General features: G+C 48.5%; 1 long non-coding RNA gene across 1 annotated transcript; it reads right to left on the bottom strand.

Annotated features, from left to right (window-relative positions):
- Positions 1 to 5,300: 5,300 nt before the first annotated feature.
- LOC106483119 (uncharacterized) lies at positions 5,301 to 14,924 on the bottom strand. Its single transcript, XR_010884026.1, has 4 exons — positions 14,817 to 14,924; positions 8,676 to 8,756; positions 7,246 to 7,395; positions 5,301 to 7,126 (listed from the first exon to the last, which is right to left on the bottom strand). It is a non-coding gene; the product is annotated as an uncharacterized lncRNA (long non-coding RNA).
- Positions 14,925 to 15,405: the final 481 nt, after the last annotated feature.

Raw genomic sequence — 15,405 nt, 5'->3', positions numbered from 1 at the left:
CTCCTGACTGAGCTCAAACACGAAAGGAGGCATATGGAAATCAAAAGTGGGGATGAGCTCCCCAGAAGGAATACAGAAACTCTGCCTTAGCATGTAGGGATGAAATTAGGAAAGTGAAAGCTCAGCTGGAGTTGAAATTGCCAAGGGGTGTGAAAGGCAACAAGAAGGGCTTCTGCACACACATTGGTAGCAAAAGGAAGACTAAGGAAAACATGGGCCCAAATGGGGCAGGGGCCATGATAAAGGGCATGGAAAAAAACTTAGGTCATTAGTGCCTTCTTTGTCTCAATCTTTACTTGCAAAGTCTGTTTTTAGGCTTTTCCAGCTCCATATGCCCAGTGGTAGGATTCGGGAGAGAGAAGTACTACCTGCAGCAGAGGAAGACTGAATTAGGGACCACTTAAACAAACTAGACATACTCAAGTCCCTAGGACCAGACAAGGGCACTGAAGGATGCACCAATTGCTGATGTCACTGTGAGGTCACCCTCTATCATGTTGGAAAGGTCATGGTGATTGCAGGAGGTTTCTGGTGACTGGAAAAAGTTAAACATTAACATCTTCATTAGCAACCTGGGTGATGGCACAGAGTGCAACCTTAGCAAGTTTGTCCATGACACTAAATTGGGGAAAGTGTTTGACACGCTAGGAGGTAGGTTTCCTATTAAGAGAAACTTCAAAAGGTTGGAGAAGTGGGCTGGCAAGAACCTCACAAAATTCAACAAAAGCAAATGTAAAGTCCCACAGACAGGAAGGGGTAACCCCATACAATAGTACAGACTGGGCACTGCCTGAATAGAACAGAGCTCTGCAAAAAAGGACAGGGGGTCCCAGTGGACAACAAGTTAAACTTGAGTCAGTGGTGTGCCCTTGTGGCGGTAAAAGCTAACCATATATTGAACTGCATTGCCAAGAGCATAGACAGCAGGTCAAGGGATGGGATTATTTCCCTGTACTCAGGACTTGCGAGGCAACATCTGTTATTGCATCCAGTTGTGGGCTCCTCAGTACAAGACAGACACTGACAAACTGCAGTGAGTCCAGCAAAGGTCCATCATGATGGTTGGGGGCTGAAGCACATGACATGCAAAAAAGGCTGCGAGAGCTCAGTTCCTTCAGCCTAAAGAAGAAAAGGCTAAACAGGGATGTAACTGCTGTCTTCAACTTCCTAATAGCAGGTTATAGAGGAGACAGAGTCAGATTCTTCTCAGAAGTGCATGGGGAAAGCATTAGAGACAACGGACACAAACTGCTGCTTTCCACTTAGGCAAGGAAAAAATTCTTTACCATGAGGGTGGTCAAACCTTTGAACAGGTTTTCTGGAGAGACTGTGGAATCTACATCCTTGGAGATACTCAAAACTCACCTGAACAAGGCCCTAAGCAATGTAATCCAACTTTGAAGTTGAATCTAACTTGAAAGTTGGCCCTACTTTAAGTCAGGGGGTGGAAGCAGATTATCTCCAGAAGTCCCTTTCCAACCTAACTGGATTCTATGATTTGAAGACTAAAGATCAAAATAAGAAGGGGGTGGGAGGAAACACCACCAATATTTCATCCTCATTTCCCATACTCTTCAGCTCTGAACCTAAAAACTCTACAAGCAGTTTGAAACCTCAGCATCCACTAAGTATAAAAGACAAATCAAATCATGGAGACATCACAGGCCAAAAACCACAGCACTCTTAATTACTTGTTTCCAAAGGTACACAGAAGTTTGTAGCAGAGCCAGGAATAACCTCAAAAATGGCCAACTTACTTTTCCATAGATGCTTACCCCAAAAATGGGTTCTAGCACTAACAGTCCAGAAATTCTGTAGGTTGTGATGCTACACACTGGAGGATTCCATGAAGCCACTTCACCTAGCAGAAGTTAAATAAGACTTGATTGGGAAGCTTTAACTACTGGCCATTACACACTATAAAACATACCAGCTATATCTAATATTCCACGATCACTACTGGGCTGCTGAAGAACAACAAACGGCATGGCAGGTCAAAGTGCAAGGGAGATGGGGGCCAACAATATAAAGGTTTATAGCAGGCACATCGGTGACACGCTTGATGTTGGCATAGTGTGTGACGATAACAAATCACACAGTAAGAGAGAGGACACCATAGCACCACTCAAAGTTATTGGGTTCAGTACTGATCCAGAAAGAAGGACATCTTAAAATTACCAGTTGTCTATCCTGCATTTTGTGGCCCTCTCAACGCAACACCTAAAACCAGACAAGTGTACAAATGCAGCCACTGGCAGAGGCAGAGTCTCTAAAGTCAAGCATGCTCAAGTTCCCCAGCAGTGTGGTGGAGCCACACATCTGGAAAGACTGCTCACAGTGCAGCTGAATCAAAGCCCTCCACACTTTTGACAGTCTTACACCCACCAATATACAGCACCATAGACATATGCTATATGCACAATATTTCTGCCTATGGATGGCATTAGATAATCTTTGCATCTCATCAGTAAGATACTACTGTGGCCAACAAACATCTCATTTTATGCCCCTTACTTTGCATATTCATCCTGCTGAGATCTGTCACTCGTCTTTTCCCAGCACCCTTTTAAATACTTGGCATCAAAACTCTCTGCATACTTTCTCATCCTCTTTCTCTAATGAAAAACTGTTTCCTTTAAAAGCTGCAGTGGACACTTCATTGCTGGACCAGTATGTCTCCCTACCCACATGAGGTGGATGATGGGAAGTTTGGGGACAGAAAAACCTCATCAAGTGAGAATTAAGCTGTTTAAACAAAACAGATGGAAGATGCACACACAACACCAAAGCAAGCGCTGCAGCTTGAATTATTATTGTAATCCATCGCCACATGCCTACAGAAAACTTGACAACAGCTAAGCTGTCAACTTGCTATCATATCACCCATTCTGCTGACCAGTCATTGTTTTTCTGTCCTCCCCCAGTTATCTGTGTCCATCTGTTGTCTCTTGTCTCATCCTTAGATTGCTAGCTCTTTGGGGCAGGGAACACTTTTTGCCCTGTGTTTGATCCAGGATTGTGTAGGTGCTACCACAACAGGCAGACATAATCATAACAACAATAATTAGGTTATATCTTGCTATCTCCTTGGATTGGAACATTTCCCTCCTGACTTCACAGCAGTGTTCATAAACAATTATTACTTGGTACAATATGGGGCCTCATAAACAAATAATTACATCCCAACCTACCTTCGACCATTTCACCAGTCATCCCTTGAGGCCCAAATCTGCTGAGCTCTCCGTATGTTCCAAATGGCAAGTGTGTGAATTCAGCTCCAGAGGAAGATAAGAGTCTTGCAGTGCAGTAGGCCTAATGCCCTGCATATAACCCTTTGACACATTTTCCCTGGACATAACAAACTTCCTACACACAAACTGTTGCCTCCTACTTTTGTGTGTCAAACCTGACTCACTTCTAGTGCCAAGAAGTGAAGGATGATATCTCCATCCTCCACTGTCTCTGAAGAATGGCAAGAGGCTGCAGCTATGAGTTTATGTAAGGCAGGAGAAAATAGTTATAATATAAGCTGCACAGTCACACAGTGGCCAAGTCCAATACTGGCATGGTCCAGCAATCATATATTCCTAGACGTTCTGTTAAACCAAAGGAAGAAACTTTCTTGTCTAAGAAGGTTCATTGAAGAAACTGTATCTCCACACTGGAGATGCTCAGAAATTTCCTGTAATGCCTAATCCACACTACTTTGCTTTAAGTAACCAGAAGAAGAGATCGTTGCATAGATGAAACCCTTTACCCTTCAAGACTTTGGTTCACCACACTTTACATAGGAGCACAGAATAATCATCTTATGGTAACTGTGACACCCTGTACAAATCTGAAGTGTATTTTAACTGCTGAAAGCAGAGGTGGAAGTCTTCTTTCCCATCTCTAAATCATTTCTCCCAATCTTCCCAGTGTAAATTAATCAATAACAGGAACTCAAGCCTCTAATAACTTCCATCTCCTAGTTAGAAGGCCCTAGAAAGCTGGACCAACTCTCTGCTTTTATCTGCAGAATTAGAATAAGTTTACAGTGCTGGATGCTAATGCGACTCCACTGAAACCCACAAGCTCCCTCGGGACGTTTGGGGAAGCAGGCTGTGAAAACAGACCATTGCAGAGGGAGTGCTTTGCCCCTGCCCGCCCTCCCGGCTCTGCACTCCGGGCAGCCCAGGAGCAAAAAGCCTGCGTCTCATGGAAAACTAACAGTGCAGCAACACGACACCGGGGCCTGGGCACTCCACACCCTCCTAAAGCCATCAAACCTACAGACAAAACAACCTAGACAAAACCTGGCAGACATCTGTCTAATCTGCTCTTAAAACCTCCAGCAATGGGAACGCCACAGCCTCTGTTAGGAAGCTGTTTTCATGCTTAACTATCCAAACAGTCACAAAGCTTTTCCTCATACCTAACTTCATCTTCCTTGCTGTTAAGGAAGCTGAAATTAAGCTGATTACTTCTTGTCCTACCCCCAGTGGACATGGAGAACAATTAATCACTGTCTTCTTAAAACAACCTTTTAAATATTAGAAAATTTTTCATGTCCCTCCTCAATCTTCTCCTCTCCAGACTAAACAAATCCAGTTCTTCGAGCCTCTCCTTGCAGGTCACGCTCACCGCTCTGGCTGCCCTCTCCTCGTCTCCGTCCACTGTTCTCGGCTTTGCTGCTCCCACTGGACGCAGCGCTCTGCTGTGGCCTCAGCAGGGGCTGCTGGAGTAGAATAACTACTGCCTGCGTGCTACACGTGACATTCCTGTTAAATATACTCTAAAATGAGATTTGCTTTTTTGCAGTGTCACCACACTGTTGACTCACATTCAGTCTCTGACTCACTGTAGTACCTCCCAGATCCTTTTCTGCAGCACTGTTGCCTGGCTGGTTATCCCCCATTTTGCATGTAGGCATTTATTTTACCTTCCCAAGTGCAGTACTGTCCATTTATCTTTAAGGAATTTCTTCTTATCGAATTCAGACCATTTTCAGTTTATCAGTGTAATAGGTGTATGACCTATGTTGCGCCAAGAAAGCAGATCGCCTTCCTGCCTCATGTTACACACAGACAACAAAGAAAGCATGGAAAGAAAAACTGCTGTGTTCAGGTAAACTTCTTAAAAGAGTTACTGTCTTATCAAGAGCCTCTCAATTTGTAACTTCCTTTTCTCTCTGCATTTCTACCTGATGCACCATGGTCTTAGTAAGCAAACAGTAGCTCAGTCTAGCCTAATAAAATACATTTATTCAATGAAATTATAATCCACTGCCAAAGAAGTACTGCAATATCACAGACACCACATCACTGTACGACCCATGCTGATAACAGACAGAGCTGCTAGCAACTCATTAACTTGGTCACATTAACCAACAACAAAGACAAAGGACACATTTAAAAAGGTAACTATATTGAGCTAAATCCTTAAGACCCAACACAAAAAAATTATGCATTTGGCCCACTGTTGTTAGATACACCATCAAATATATTTGATGAATGATGTATGAAATCACAACAGTGATTCATTTCCTTGTGTTTTCCAATAAGTCCTTAATGTTCAGCTCCCAGATATGCAGCAGGTACTTTAAATGAATATATTTGACCATCACGATGTCTCTTGAAACACTGCACAAGCCAACAGACTTTGATGCCAGGATTTCAATGCAATATTAGGCATACAGAGTCCCATGAGATTGTTGGCCCCAGTTCCATCATTCCTGTATTCCTCATCTCCATCCCAAAACAAGTTACAGTCAGACATGGTAGTAGAGAATCTTCCTCTCAGATACATGAAGTCTTCCCTTCAAGAAACTCCTAATGCTTTACAAATGATAATTCTGAATTTTCAACTGAAAGAGAAAGTGGGGACTGGTATGAAAAAGTCATTTGACACATCCTGGGAAAGAACCCCAGACTTCTGCCTCCTAAGTTAATATTTTAATTGCAGGACCATCCTGCGTGCTCTGCTGATACTTCATACCATTGTAGTGATGTCCGTGGGTTTCACCAGCCATCAACAGGTCAAAAATCTTCCTGGAAAATAAGTCTTTCACAGCTTAGTCTGGTTCTTCAGTTTGCCCTGGTGCTACAGCACATCCTCCTGTAGCCTGATACTGTGGGATGGTGCAGAAAGAAAGTCAGCAACCAGGATGGGTTCCTTCTCAGGACAGTGCTGCTGTTTTGATTTTTGGAAGAACTGGCCAAGACCTTGGTCAGATCACTTCAGTTCTGACTTGTGTAATACTTGAAAAGGTCAGACAGGTTATTCCCTCATCCCCATTATTTCCCAGAACCACTAAAGACAGAAATCACAGTGGTCAGAATCATTCAAATCAAGCTGTTTAATGCCACAAGAATATACTGCTCATATGAGCAGAGAGATTTATTCCTGATAAGATCTCAGACTAAAGCAAGGACTCTTTATCTTTCCCACACCTCCCCAACACCTGGAAGCAGAAAAAGAGGGTGGCATGACTTCCCACAGGCTTTTCCAGCCTAATGCATGGAAGAGCTCAACTGAGCAGAGGAAGGAGACATTACCATCCCATCACATGCCCAGTACTCTGAGGCCCAAAAGAGAAAACATTACACACGCACATCACAGTTTTATACCCATGTTCAGCGACTGACATATGAAATGAAGATCAGCTGAGCTACTAAGTACTTGGAAGCAATAAGAGCAAGCACATCGTTACAACTGGTGTTTTAACTTGCACCACTGCTTAATTAATTTAGAGATAAAACAGTATCTACAAGAGTAGAAAATCATAAGTAGGCCAAGCTGATCAGAATGGTGCTTGAACTCTAACATACCTTGAATATTCCTCCTCCCTTTTGTCCTTTAATAGAAATGAAATATTTTGTTAAGAAAATCCAAGTGGTTACCTGGCAATTCATTAGTACGCAACAACTGAAAACTGTGCAGTTGTAGAAGGAACGAGGTTCCCCCTCAGGACGAGTGAAGGACTCTAAACATTAGGTGAACAGATTTCTCTCCAGCCCCTTCCTTGCTTCCCCCCATGATCAGTCATGAAGACAGCTGACAGAAGGTTTTTCCATGCATCCCTCACCGGATCCCGTTCCTCCTCACTCCATTTAGTTTTTGCAGCTCAAGCAGATTCCTTTTTCCCCTGAAATCAATGTTTAATTAACACATTACAGAGAAAAAAAAATGGGCTGTAACAGCGGACTGAAATGAAGCCAACACCTCCCTGCTCTGCAGATGCAGCCGGTCCCATCAGACAGTTACCCCGCTGGAGAGTTCTTCCTCTCCTCATCCTCCTTCAGCTGCCAGCAAACGTCATCCTCTTGCTTGGTTACCTTCCTTTCCATCCCCATCCCCATGGGACTCTTCCCCTCCTTAGAAATGGCACGCAACAGCAGGAAAGACAGGATCATGCTGCAGAAAGTAGAGGGAAAAGGGTAACAAGTGCTCTCCAGGTAGCATCACAGTATGACTGATGCCTCACCATAATCCCGCCATCCTCATGGGAGGAGCGTACTGATCTCCTTGATAGCCACTCTCCGTTCGAATGATACGACTCTCCCCATCAACAGAGCTATAGGAGGAGCGGTGCAGCGGAGACAGGATGGTATCCTTGCCATGAGCAGAGGATGCTCCCAGGGTCAAAGTAGCAAAAGGATTCTGGGACTACGCACAGCTACATGGTCTCAAAAGCAGCAGAGAGGCTACCAGCAGCTTCAAAAGGTTTACATCATACCTTCTATTGCCTCCTCCCAGCTTCATCAATTATTATTCTATCCCACTCCTTGGCTCTCATCCGGCTGCTGGGATGTACTTGGATGCAGGGGATGCTGCAGCACTATCAAGGGCATTACAAGGCAGGTCCTAGGCCTCAGGCACCCTCCCTGCCAAACACACAAGCACCCTTGCTACAGGGTTGGTACAGCAGGCAAGAGGCAACAGAGTCCATGAACTCCTGGGTTGGGCTGCACTAGTTATAAAAAGAGGATCTTTGAAAGAGTCAACTGTCCCAGCACTGTCATTCTCAGGATCCAAAGCTACTAGTGTTAATTAGTTCCCATGATGTGATGGATGACAAGCGGCTGGGCCAGGAATGACACAGGCAGATTGTGTTTGAAATCAGCCGTCCCTCACCATCAAGGGCAGAGGAAGGGAATCTGGGAAGGACAGGAGCTAAGCACACCACTGAGAGACAGCAGATATGCTGCCAGAGCCCCTCTAATCCCTGACACCCCCTTTCCATCAGCCCAGCTCACTCTTGCTGCCACAGACAAGGAACAGGCAGGGGAGGTCCTTGGGGGAGAACTCAGGCATGAGGCTGCGACGGAGGATGGGAAAGCTCTGAGACAAGGGGACACAAGGCCAACAAAGGCCTAACCCTCTCTGCAGCAAGAAGCACATTTCAGACAGACTTGAACTTCTGATGGCTGCAGGCACATCTCCACTGCCTGCCCCAGTGCCACATAGTGACACCTGCCGCTGCCCGCAGCCCAGAGTGGCTGCCTTCCTTAGCCCAGATGGAGGCTCTGCCAAGCTGGCTACATGGTGTCCAGTGCCCAACAGCGGCCTGCAGCACTCAGAGAGCACCTCTTCCCAAGCTCTCCTCAGCGCCTCTCCCATTCCACCTCTGCCCCAAAGCTATCCACCAGGCCACTTCCACAACAAGGTGATACACACAGGGAGAGGTTGCTGACCTGCAGGCATATGTGCCATTCATCTCACACAGCAGGACTCCTGGAGTGATTTTGCTGCAGACTCTCGCAGGCAAAGGTTTTCTGTGAATGGCAAGATGGAAAATTTTACCCCCACCTTCCCTTAAAAAAGAAGTCAGGCTCTTCCAACACCACACTGGCATATCTCCATCAGGAGTCTTATTGCTCAGCTTCTCAAGCACACCACTAAAGAGCCACTCCGTTTCATATCTAACAGACCTCAATAAAACCATACTCAGGCTAGCCCAGCTCAAAGTCATGACTTTCCCATACCAAAAAAAAAAAAAACATAGGTGCAAATGCACAGCACTAAAAATACCACTCACTGTCCATAACAAGGAGACAGGCAGAACAAACATGCAGCCTTTTTACAAAACTGTCTTGGTCTGGCTGCTCCAACTACAAATGAAGGGGTCAAAACGCCATCTTTTGTGCTCAGAGTCCTTTTCACACATGAATTGTGTTGGTCTGTGCCTGCGTGAAAGGAAACCAAAGCAAAGAGAAGGGAACTGACCTGACCCTAAATTATGTCGTGTGCTGACTACAAGAACTCAACAATCCTGCTAGCGTCCTAGTTCTCAAAATGTAAAATATCCTCCTCGCCACTTGCTGTTTGAATTAAGAGCCAACTCTGCTAGATTGACAGACTCTGCTATTAATTGGAAGAGGGGGATGAGGGGGAGAAGAGAGCTGATAGAAATTTGCAAAGCTTAACCAAAATATGGGTAATTTCTGGCTCCAGCTGCATTGGCAGTAGTCCCAAAATAAAGCCTGCGTCCTCTTCATGCTGTGGGCATGGGGGCAGGTAAAGTTAGATGCGTGTTGTTTTTAATTTGAACTTCGGGTCTCTTGAATCACTATCAGAGATTATCTCTGATTCTGGCTTTCGGTCATCACAAAGTTTCTGGCTCATTTCTCTTATGTTTTTTCTTTTTTTTGTTGTTCTTTTCTTTTTTTTTTGTTCTTGGCCACACTACTCTGTATCCTTATACTTGATGTGGTATATCACAGCTCAACCAGTATCTATGCTTCCACCTGTACACTCCCAAAGTGCAGAGCCTGTTATAAGAGGAGAGGACAAAGAAAAAAAAGATCAAGGAAGAAAAATACACCCTGCTTCTCTCAAGACAGGTAAACTGGAGCCCTGGAGGAGATACAAGCAGGAAGTTCAGTAGATGCATTGAAATACCCTGCTGCTACAATAAATAAGGGACCAAATTCGGCCTTCCCAGGAATATGCTAGATCAGAAGATCTTGTGCAGTTTGAAGGCATCCTCTAGGGCGATAGCTTAAATCTAACCCTAACACAAAGCATAAATGTTGCCTGTATCTGATGGCTTAGTAACCTGCTTGAGAAGAGTGGGGGGGGGGCAGAGGGGACCCACCAATTTCCTACTTGCACAGGGACTTAGGTCATAAAATCCACCGTCACTGCTGCCACTAATTACCCCTGGCACCACCACCTCTCGCCCTGACTGCTCCAGGGGGCCAGTTCCCCTCTCACCTCCAGGGCGCGATTCATTCGGGGTCAGGGTGAGCTCCATCACTAAGCAAAGTTCGCCCTGTGCGGTTGGCCACACAAGCTCGGGGAAGGATGGCACACCACAGCCAGCGACTGCTGATTTACGAAACTCACTTTGCAATCATTGAAGTCTACCTACAACAATGCTTTTTTCCCAACCTCCTCTATTCTCCCTAACAAATAATTCATAAACCGAAGCTGCCTGTGCTAGGAGAACACACCGGTACCTTAGTCACTGGGGAAATGGAGGAACTGCAGAACCAGCGCCCACCTTCGCCTTGCAGGAAAACAGGGAGGCAACCTCCGGCCGGAGCAGAAGCGCGGGCCCTGCAGCACCCTCTGCCTGTTGCTCAGCCAGCCACTGCATCCTCCTCCCTACAGCAGCCATGGCCGGCCCTCGAGCGCAGGAGCCGCAGCACGCACAGCACGACAACCGCTTACGAAGCGGCTGGGGAGAGGGGAGGGCAGGGAGAGAGCAAGAAGAAACAAGTGGCAAAGCTGGGCGGCTGAGGCAAGGCTGACTCCGGCGAGCGCGAGGCAGGGGCCAGGAACTGCGCGTTTCTCCAGGCATCGCCCGCGCCGGCAGCAGGCGCCCGACATCCCTGCCCGTCCCCGTGGCTTGCCATTGTGCCTCAAGGTCAGGGAGAAAGGTGACGGAGCAAAAGGCAAACAACAATAGCCCCAAACACATCTACTTATTTGGCTTTTACTAGCGCTCTGCGATGCGGAAAGATCCAGAAAGAGGGAGACCTCTGAGCAGGCGTGGAGGAAGGCAGGCACACGCCGGAGGCGAGGAGAGCCGGCCTCCCCCGGCCCTGCAGCCCGGAGGAGCGAGGGGACAGCGGGCCAAGCCGGCCGGCCTCTCGCCTTCTGGGCTCCCCCACGCCTGCCCGCCTGCCCGCAGCCACCCTCGCCCTGGCCAGGGGAAGGGAGGGAGGGAGGGAGGGAGGGGAGGAATGACGCCCTCCTTTCCTCGCCCCCAGCCTCCCCTGCTCTGCTCAGACCCGAAAAGCCGTGCCTCCCCTGCACATCCGACCACAGGAACGCAAGGCGCCTTCCCCCTCCCCGTCGGAGTCACCACCCTCCAGCCTTGCGGCCGCCGGCACAAACTGCGTGGAAATGGCGACATTCCCATGGTGTCCGGACCAAAGGCAGGGATGGGCTCAAGGAGAGCACGGGAGGATGAGCCGGGAATGCTTTGTTCAGCCCCGGCTCCAGTGCAGCCCACCCCCTCTCTCTCTCCATTGCAATGTCCTCCAGCTCGGACACACGCGGAGGCGTCGGGAAGGGAGGGGACCCTGGGTGCCCATGAATTTTGTTTTCCCCACGGAGCGGGTGGCTCGCTCCCTTGAGCATGCCCGGCTCAGCCGGAGCTCCCTGGAGTAACCTTTATTCCAGTGTGTCGCAAGCCTGTAGTTCACGGATGGTTACACTGAATCATTATCACCAGACGCTCATTTGACCAAAATAATGTTATTAGCTTCCTCAGGTCCATTTTCCTCCCCCATTCCTCCCTCCCCAGTACATATGCGCTCCCTCCCACCCCCAGGCCCCTGCCATCCACATACAGCACATCCCTCCCCGACACAAAATCTCATGATCTGCGACACAATGTCCTGGAAAAGAGCGCGGCAAGATGGGCTGGCGAAATGGATGGACGTGCCTTTGGCATTTACTGCGTTCCCTACCCTCTGCCAATGTTTATCAGCCGCACACACACACACACACACACAAAGGCACACGCAAAAATCGGAATTAAATCATGGCCCATCCTAGGTACGTGACTACGGATGTATGAGTGTGTGCACGTGTGCTCAAGTCGCGGTCACAGTCCTATCGGGAGCCTGAATCCGCGTGGCATGAAGCAAAGGTCATCGTGCCACTGTTGTGATGCACTAAAAAAAAGCCGCAGAGCCATCAGGATGTAACACAGAATTTTCTCGTCAAGGGACGAGAAGCCTTCGGGGGGGGGGGGGGGGTTGGGACGAGGAAAGAGGGTGTGCGGATGGGGGGGATGGGGTGGAATGGCAGAAAATGGGGAGGAAAATGAAGAATACAAAGCTCCACTCCGCTAATCCAAGATAGACAATCCATCCCTTCCCCCCGCTGTACGCCCTCCCTCCCCCCGAAATGTTGGTGCAGATGGATTTCTGTATCTTGGTTTTGCAGCAGTGGGTCTAATGACTCCCATACCAAACCCCCTCACTATGATAACCCCTCCCACCATTTTTTTTTTTAGACCGGGCTGAAGAATAATGTGTTTTTAGAGATAATGGGTTTTAAAAAAAGAAAAGAAAAAAGGACGCAGCACAGACATTATGCGAATAAGCTGGTCCCCGCATCACCCCCATCTTCCCCCAACCTCACATCCTGATTTCGCCCCCTCCCATCGTTCTCCAGCCTTCCCCCACCAACTCCCCCAAGGAAAGGGAAAAAATCCACAATGATCAGGGTAGCCGATCTCAAAATCCCAAGCACTAATCCGCTTGAATTTGTTCTTCCCCTTATATAAGCAGCAGCACATCAACATGTTCAGTGGAAACGCAGCGTAAAATGAGGCCAGGCTACAGCCATGGAACAGGGCTGATATCGGCAGATATCGGTTCTATCGAGAAACCATCACCACCGGCATGATGAAACCAAGTATTGGGCTTTTAGCCGTTCCTTCCTTTATTTATTTATTTTTCAACGCTTACTCTCATTTTATTTCATTTTTGTTAAAGGATAAAAGTGAAATAAATAATTAAAAGCCTAAAGACATAACCCACCAGAAGGTGCCCGAATGCTCCAGAAAGAAAATCCTCACCTCTTAACTTTTTTTTTTTAATTAAATAAATACAGTCCTGTTGCTCCCATTATCCCCAAACTTCCAATGTCCCCAGCTGCACCTCCCCACTCCAAAAAAAACAGATGCTTTGTCAGAGAGAGACAAATGTTTAGGAAACTGCCAAAGATCAAAAAGAAACCGATAGAGAAATGGAAAATTATCTCTGTACAATACTCCAGCTCGTTCAGCTAATAAAGTACGTCCAGCCCCAAAAGGCAATAATCTCTGCAACCTCCTCCCCTGAAAATATTACTAACCCATAGATAAACTTGCCCAACTTAACACCAGTGACCATTTTAAACTTAAACCAACGATAGACGTAACACCCTTGTGGTTCACGCTACAATTAATAACCGACTGTATCATGCTGGCAAACAAAATCTTTTACAGTCAATTTTTCCCCCACCTACTCAACATCTCTGTTTGACTTTTGACCAGGCTAGTTAAGAGTTCGCCCCCTCAAAAAACAGCCCCTCAAAATATACAATAATCAGACGTTGGTGAGCGGTCATGTCAATATTCACCTCCTTCGGAAGGCTGTGTGCTTAACACAGAACAATTGCGTGCAGGAAAAATAACAGGAGAAGCAATTAATATTTAGGAAAAAAAGAAATAATTCCTTAAAACTATTAGCAATGAAGCGCTGAACAGTTCAACCAAGGAAAGGTGGAAAGAAAGCCTGGAAAAGCTAAAGGCTGAAAAGTGTTCTTTTATAAATGATTCCATGTTTTTAACCTGGACTGCCTCCCTGATCCTTTGGTTTTTCTGCTGCTGATCTCATGCCCAAATTTTGTTATTGTTTTCTTTTTTTCTTTTTTCTTTTTTTTTTGAGGGGGCAAAGAGAAGGAATTTTTTCTTGAGAAAAAGAGAAAGATTACAATTTTCACAAAATATGTCTAAGAGTGTTGTTTAAATATGTTACTTATAGCTACAAAAGACCGCAATTAAAATAAATTTAAAGAGTAAGCAAAAGACAAGTCACCTGCAAAGCACCAGAATCAATGCCCTTAGGTAGGAGAATTACATCACTCCCTAACTAAATGATGTTTTCTTTTAAATTATAAAGCAGGTGGATTTTTTTGGACAGAAAAAAAAAAAAAGAAAAAGAAAACTATGGGTATTTCACATACATCTCGCACGAAGAAAGCATCAAACCAACCTTTAAGGTCACTCACTGCCTGAAAACCCACAGCAGTCGCTCACGGTGGAAGTTTTCAGGCAAGACGGCTACTAAATCATTAATACAAACAAATGGAAAGCGGGGAGGAAAGGCGCTACTGTAATAGATCCAAGGACTCAGAAGGGGAAAAAAAATAAAAAAATAAAAAAAACTTTCATCTTCGGTCTCTTTCTTCTTTCCTTATTAATATTTTTTAAAGAAACCTTTAAGCTTCAGAGAAATAGCTGGCCCTCTAAGCGTCTCCCTGTCGCAATTCGGCGTAGTGTCTTCTTCTCTTCCGCGAGGCCCCCCCATTTTCCACTCCGAAAACCCCGCCACGGGAAGAGCGGTCTCCCAAAAAGTGCGGCCGCGGGAGCCGGGGCGGGCGCGTCTCGGGCGCCCCGGCGGCGGCAGCAGCAGCGGCCGGCTCCCGCCGCGCCGCCGGGCACCGCGACCGGGCCGGCGGAGTGGAAGGAGCCGGAACAGTTGCGGCGAGGGGGCGAAAGGGGAAACCCACCCTCCTTCACACCCTGCGAGCTCCGGAGCGCGCACCGGCGGCGCCGCCGGGCGGAGAGCCGCCGCCGCCGGGCCGGGCCGCCCCCCGCCCCCTCTCACCTCCGCAGCCAGGCGGGCGCCGGCCGCCGCGCCAACTCGCGGCTCGCCTCCGCCGCGGGGCGGGGGGATCCAGGGTGGCCCCGGCCGCGGAGGCTCGCAGGGGTCCCGGGGAGGCGAGGCTGGGCCGGGCGGGGCCGGGCCGGGCTGGCCGAGCCGAGCCGAGCCGCGCCGCGCCGAGCCCTCGGTGTCCGCGGGCGGAGCTGCGCAGGCTGAGCGCGCCGCGCCGCTGTGCCGGAGCAGCCCGCGCCCCGCGCACGCCGCCTCCCGCCGCCCCCCGCCGCGCCCGCCCGGCCCGGCCCCGCCCGGCCGCCGCTTTTAAAGAGACCGCGGGCGGCGCCGCCCCGCCGCCCCCCCGGCGCGGCCGGCAGCCGGGGGCAGCCGAGGGCAGCCGGCCGCCCCTCGCCCTCCTCGCCCGCGCCGCGCCCCGGCGAGGCCCCGCGGCGCCCCTCGGAGCGGGCTCCCGCGGGCCCCGTCGAGCGGCGGCCGCCCCGCGGGCGAGGCGCGGCCCCGGCTCCGGCTCCGGCTCCGGCTCGGCTCCGGCCCCGCGCGCCGCTGGCGGCTGGGGCGCTGCCGCGGGTGCCCGCCCGGG

The sequence above is a fragment of the Apteryx mantelli genome, chromosome 4, assembly GCF_036417845.1.
Source record: "Apteryx mantelli isolate bAptMan1 chromosome 4, bAptMan1.hap1, whole genome shotgun sequence".
Lineage (NCBI taxonomy): Eukaryota > Metazoa > Chordata > Aves > Apterygiformes > Apterygidae > Apteryx > Apteryx mantelli.
Note: the sequence above shows the minus strand (reverse complement) of the source record. Positions and strands in the feature narration are given on the sequence as shown.